Source organism: Aotus nancymaae, unplaced genomic scaffold (assembly GCF_030222135.1).
Source record: "Aotus nancymaae isolate 86718 unplaced genomic scaffold, 86718_ANA_hifiasm-v0.15.2.pri h1tg000016l, whole genome shotgun sequence".
Lineage (NCBI taxonomy): Eukaryota > Metazoa > Chordata > Mammalia > Primates > Aotidae > Aotus > Aotus nancymaae.
In genome coordinates this window covers 17,935,514-17,942,202 of record NW_026988428.1, presented here as the reverse complement: position 1 = coordinate 17,942,202, position 6,689 = coordinate 17,935,514, and the positions used below count along the sequence as shown (strand labels likewise).

General features: G+C 37.3%; 1 pseudogene; it reads right to left on the bottom strand.

Moving 5' to 3' along the window:
• Positions 1–1,326: 1,326 nt before the first annotated feature.
• On the bottom strand, positions 1,327–2,300 carry LOC105709918 (solute carrier family 25 member 3-like; annotated as a pseudogene).
• Positions 2,301–6,689: the final 4,389 nt, after the last annotated feature.

Sequence of the window (6,689 nt, the reverse complement as noted above, 5' to 3'; positions counted from 1 at the left end):
CTCACCGCAACCTCCGCCTCCTGGGTTCAGGCAATTCTTCCTGCCTCAGCCTCCTGAGTAGCTGGGATTACAGGCACTCGCCACCATGCCCAGCTAATTTTTTGTATTTTTAGTAGAGACGGGGTTTCACCATGTTGACCGGGATGGTCTCGATCTCTTGACCTCGTGATCCACCTGCCTCGGCCTCCCAAAGTGCTGGGATTACAGGCGTGAGCCACCGCGCCCGGCCCCAGGCTTTCTTATCAGCTTGCCCAGGTAGGGGACAGAAAGGAAAGAGGGACAGATGGGCTTAAAAGCTGACAGCAGTCAAACATCAAAAAATGCAGTCATGCTCATTGTCATAACACCATATTAATTATCGTCTAGATTCTATTATAGTAATAGCACTTGACTTGCTCTGGTGGTTAAAAGCTGCTGTTGTCATTCTGGGATTTGATTGTACCTCTCAGTCAGGGAGCCCATTTCAATAGCAGCATTTCTCTTCATGAAGGTCTAATTGATAGAAGACAGCTAACTGCAGTTTTCAGGGGTTTTAGTGCTTCCCTTCACAATGAGTTTCTCAATGATTTGATAAAGAAAGTGCTCTGAGTCATCTCAGGGATGCTTGAATAGGTCTTAGTGGTAAATCCATGTCAACTATTCTATCTTCCTAAATCTTTGAATTATTTCTTCTATGTTTTATCAGAGAAGTTTTGGAACCTCATTGCTAAACCTAGGTCACAGTTGAGTTCAAGTTTTATGCAACTAATTGAGCAGATATTAGATGCATGCCCAGATGCTCTCTCTAACACTTTCAATCCAGAATTTCTGATCAGCGTATCTGTATGAATAACTTTGGCCTGATCTAAATTTATGTTCGTCATTTCCTGGACTAATAATCCTTTGAATCCATTTCCACATAGTTTAACCAAGCTTCTACTGATATTGGCAAATTAATGAAACTCAGGTTTATAAGTTTTAGGACAAAATTTGGCTCTTGGTTGGGGCAAATATTTTAAGATTTGCATGGTGAATGTGATGATGTATCAAACAACAGAATATAAATTAAATAGCAATATATACACATAAACAGTGACAATGAGTAACAGAAGAAAAGTAGAGACATTTAATTGAACAAAATCAAGTGAGGTTAATTTTCCTGCAGAATAATACAAAAGCCTTTTTTTTTTTTCATAAAGAGTTGGGTTTATTTTGACAGTAAATTTGAAACTCTTGCCTTAAGCAAGAGTACTACAGTAATTATATCAGGAATAGACAATAGACAATTTCCTACACTGTCAAATATATAAAAGTTCCTTTTGCACTTTCTTCAACACTGATTCGGTCCACATTTGCTTTGATCTATCTACTGAGTTAACCCAAGCTGCTTCTTCAGAGACTCTGGCATCTCAGGTGGAGGAGGGCGAGGGAGCCTGAAGTAGACCTTCACGGAGTTATAGATAAACCACTGTAATGCAGTCAGAGTACTAATCATGATGATACGGGGGGAAACAGTCCCTTCCATACACCTTTAAATCCAAGTCTCTTGAGGACCTGAGAAGCACTGCTCCTTTTTTCTTTATTCAACACAGATACCACAGAATCAGCAGGGTGAGAAACAATTGCACAAAAGACTCCAGCTATGTAACCTGCTACAAATGTTACAACCAACTGCTCTGGCTTTGAACATTCACTGCAGGGCTTGGGAACCACAAACTTGTACAGTGCTTCAACAGTGCGTTCAAAGCAGGCAAACTTCATCATGGTGTATGGTATCTGTCTCATCCAGAGAGGAGCAACCCCCTTGTAGAATGATTTTAGGCCTTCTACCTTATACATTTTGGGAGCTGCATCCCTCAAAGTGTTGGCATAACCTGTCTGGGTTTGAATTCAAACCTTAGCAGCTTCCATAGGAGCCAGGGCAATGTCAGCAAAGAATTCAGTACTGGCAGAGGCAGCCAAATATAGTGATGTGCTCCAGAGATAAGTATTCTCCTCTCCAAGCATGTTGCTATACAAGACTTTAAAGACTTCATAAAAGCCAAATTTGCAGAGCCCTTGCAGGGAGTAGCCAATGAACATTGGAGCCCATCCTTTGGCCAAACCACGAACACCATCCTCCTTAAGTGTAACTGAGAATCCGTTAAATATGCCCTTGTACTTTTGGGGGTCCACCCGCATACGGCATTTCACTAAATCCAGGGGAACAACAGCAGTGTGTGTCAGACCACAACTTAAGACCCCACCAAAGCCACACAGTGCATAATACTTCGCGGAGCCAAATTCACAACTGTACTCTTCCACAGCAGCGGCTGCCAGGTTGCAAGGGCGGCGGGGCTGGCCTGTGGGTGTGGGACCCTGAGGGCTGCTGTGGAGGTCCGCGAGGCCATCGTGCACCAGCTGCAGATGAGGCACGCCGAAGGGTCCTCTGTGCCCTAAGATGTGTCCAAAAGCCTTTTCTTTTGCTAACTTGCTTAGTGAGTTATGCAAAGTGATTTTGGATAAGTCCCTTTATCTGAATATGCTTTGTTGTTTTTGATCTATAAATTAAAGAATATGGATTCCATGGAATCTGAAGTCCCTGCTGACCCAATATTACATAACTAGAATGATTCTTGAAGCATTTGTACAATTATTCATGACATTTCTTGATTTTCATCTATTGTCTTTTTAGTGAAAGATTTCAAAAATAATAAATGAAGATGGATGGAAAAATCTGATATTTTAACTAGTTTTGTATTTTATGTATAAGGAACAGAAAAAGCTTTCTCCATTTGGAGATAATCCAATTACAGACAGTTGAGGATAAGTAAAATCCTAAATCATTTCTTTTCTCCAGCCATTACTGCCTTTGACCTGTTTATACTCTTATGCAATTTAATCTATATGTTGGAATAATAATACTTAAAATCAGTAAAATGATTTGTAAGAACTGTTTGAAGTTTAATTTATAGAGGACAGCTAAAGCCCTTTGAGTTATCTTTAATCAGCTAAAGTTTTCTTTCTTTAGATACTGGAGAGTATATTTTTGTTAAAATTAAATCAACATATTTCCAGTCACTTGGCTTGGGAAATAAGACCCTGAGTAATTCTGAATGCCTCTTGTAAATTCTTTTATTTTCCTGCTTGTTTACCAGAATAGGCATTTCTTTTTATAAACTGCTCAATAAAACTAGTTGTAAAAAGCCTTCTCTGATTAATCTGGAATGAGAGTCTTCAACTAGTTAAGGAATTTAGAGATTGCTGAGTAAAATAGGCCCCTACCAGAGATAAGAAATTTGAGATTCAAAGAAATAAATGAGATTCCAGGTCATGCAGCTAGTTTGCAGTAAAGTTAAAACTAGAATCCATCCCTTTACCATGATTTTGTTAATAGTGCCTATTTTAGACAAATAATACCTTGGCTATTAAAAATCCTCTATTTCTTCCTATAATCTCTTTTTTCCTATTTAATAGAAAACTAGAGATTTCAATACAGAAGCTTTCTTATTCTTAAATTTATGTGTGTATTCTAAATTGGGCCATATTAATGTTTAATAGTAGCATTTATATATTTCATTAGATTAAGTCATGTAGTTACAAATTTTAAAGGACAAGTCCAGTTTGTACAAAATCATCCTTCCAACCACTTAAACTTCACATTGTCTACATTTTGACAGGAAAAGTAGAAATATATTTAATGTACCTGATGAAGTCCTTGATTCTTACTACCAACTTTGGTTTCTATTTCGTATGATTGGAAGGAAAAGAAAAAAATCATTATGGGCCCCCTAAGTCCTGGCAAAGCTTAACTTCTTAGAGAGGCACAATTGTGAAAAGAAAAGGCATGCTAAGATGCAGTGTTTGTTTTCAGCTCCTTTGATGTTTATAAAACACCAATGTTAAGGGATGGAAATGGCTCTAACTGGTTTCCTAAATATAGACAAATTAGACTGAAGAAATAAGCTGGACCTGAAATGGAGCTTACTGGAGGAACTTATTTTTCTAAAACTTTCCTTGTAGTAACTACTTATTTTATTACTACTCATAATGTCTTCTTTTTTGACGCATCTTTGTAAGTGAGCAAATAGGACCCAGAAGGTGCACAATAGTGTTCACTTGGTCCATTATTATTATTATTTTAACAAACAAGCCATCTAATATTGACATTACATTTTAAGAGAAAAGGCTTCTGATTTTATTGAGAGTCAGAATTGGATCATCGAGGCAAAGTATTTCTCTGGATATCTTCCTTTGAAATGGTCTTTCCATTTCTAGTGACAGGAAGTTCAGCCTAGTTAAATGTTAGTTTGCTACTATTAGTGCCAAGAATGAAACATGGGCAGTTATATTTTCCATTTATCTCTGCAATGGCATTTAAGACAGAGTGCCCTGAGGGACCTAGTTAGAATATGCACTTATCCCTAGGTCTCCACCATTTCCTTAAGCTTGCCATATAATTCTCCCATGTTTGAGTTGAAGAACCTAAATTCTAGCTTCAAAGTGTGGTCCAAATACTACTTGAAGTGTTTGTTAGAATGCCGATTCCTGAGCTACGATATTGGCTTATTCAAACAGAATCTATGGCATTCAGATCCTGGAATATTCTTTTTTAAAATGAAACCCTGCTCTTTACGGTGCTTCCTAAAGTTTATGAACACTTTTCCTAAAGACCTATTCTGGCATGCTTCTGTGAAGAGCTTTTCAAATGTCCTCCTTTTATATAAACAATTACTGATTTTCTTAAATTTTTTGAATAGGTTATGTTCTCCTTCTAAATTATGATCATCTTGATTTCAAGAAAAAATTCATTCTAATTTCACACCTGGGGTATTGAAAAGTTATGATGCTGTTGATGATGATTTGAAAGTTCTATGTGTGTAAAATTTTACCTTAAACCTTGCTTCACTTATTTCTGAAGATTTTGTTGATAAGGAGCTAGAAATAAAGACCAAGCATGACAATTTTGCAAACCAATATTTTTGAAAATATTGTTTCAAATAAAAAGGAAAAGCATATTGAAATAGTCACTATGAGAGATAGTTTATAGACAGTACTTTAAAAAATATATTTAGAAACAGTTCATTTTAAAAATGTCTTTGTTTTTTTCTTTTAAAGAAGGTAGACAAACTCCATGAACTTAAAACTTGAATATGAAGTTAGCATAACTCTATAATTGAACATCTGTTGAGTGGAAGTAAGCTAAATCTGAAAAAGTAAACATATTTGAATTTTGGCAAATGAATGTGAATTGCTAATACTCTCAAGCTTAACTACAGATAGTTTAGATTTTTATGAGATTAAACTTTGTTTCTAACTATAGATTCTGGGGACTTTATTTGAACCCAGAAGCTCAGGAAGAGAGAGAGAGAGAGAGAGAGAGAGAGAGAGAGATCTGTGGTTCAAGTATAAAATAATGAAGTGTTAATGAGAAAGCATTTGTCTTACTGATTGGAGAGTAACAATATGATTGTAGTAAATCTTGTAGTAAATTTGCTTCACATTGTAGTAAATCTTGTAAGTTTGGTTCCTCACTCTTCATAACAGACCTGAGAGCAAAAACAATCTTTTAATTATCACCATTGACTGATCCTGAGACCAAAATAAATGCAACTACCTGACCTTTGTCTACTGCTGCCCAAACTGGCTTAACTATAATCATCTGGAGTATAGGCTTAAGAAATAGATTTTTAGGTTGTTCCTCTGCAGATTCTGATTTGTCTCCTCCATGATAGGGCTTTAGGAAATCTGATAAAAAAATTATGCCACTCTTATAATCAGGTAAATCTGGGAAACACTGTTACAGTCTATTTTCTTCTTGGTCAAAATTGATCTTTTGTAAAATATGCAGATTTACTACAGCATGAATTCTTTTAATTCTAATTTCAGCTTTTCACTTCTTTGAATTATTGAGGTAGTTTGCTGTGACTAAAAACCAGATTTGTGTTCTACTCCTTCTGCTCTTTAGTCTGCATTAAAGCAAGCCATATAAACTCTTGCCTTTAACATCATTCATTTTATTCCACAAATATTTCTTTATCACCTCTTTTTTTTTTCCTTTGAGACGGAGTTTCGCTCTTGTTACCCAGGCTGGAGTGCAATGGCGTGATCTCGGCTCACCGCAACCTCTGCCTCCTGGGTTCAGGCAATTCTCCTGCCTCAGCCTCCTGAGTAGCTGGGATTACAGGCACGTGCCACTGTGCCCAGCTAATTTTTTGTATTTTTAGTAGAGACGGGATTTCACCATGTTGACCAGGATGGTCTCGATCTCTTGACCTCGTGATCCACCTGCCTCGGCCTCCCAAAGTGCTGGGAATACAGGCGTGAGCCACCGCGCCCGGCCCTATCACCTCTTATATGCAGGACATTTATAAAAGGATGGAATCAGGGGAGACAATGTTTTAGGCCCTTTTCAGCTCAAAGATACTGTGAACAGATTTTTTTTCTAGCCTTAGGTAGAATTAGGTCTAAAGATAAAATGGATTTTGTATTTTCTTTCACATTGACGAGGTGTGTCCGTAACACATTCTTGGCCTTTGACCTGCGGTTTATTTCAATGATTCTTATGTCTAAATAATCCAGTAACCTCGAATGGAAATACTCCTGAATGTAAGTCATCTTTTGGACAGCAAACCTGTTGTATGTCACAAAATCCCTAGCTTTATACAGCAGTTTTAAGAAGTCAGAATTTTGCTCAAGTGTTCTTAGCAGCTGGGATGACCCTCAGATAT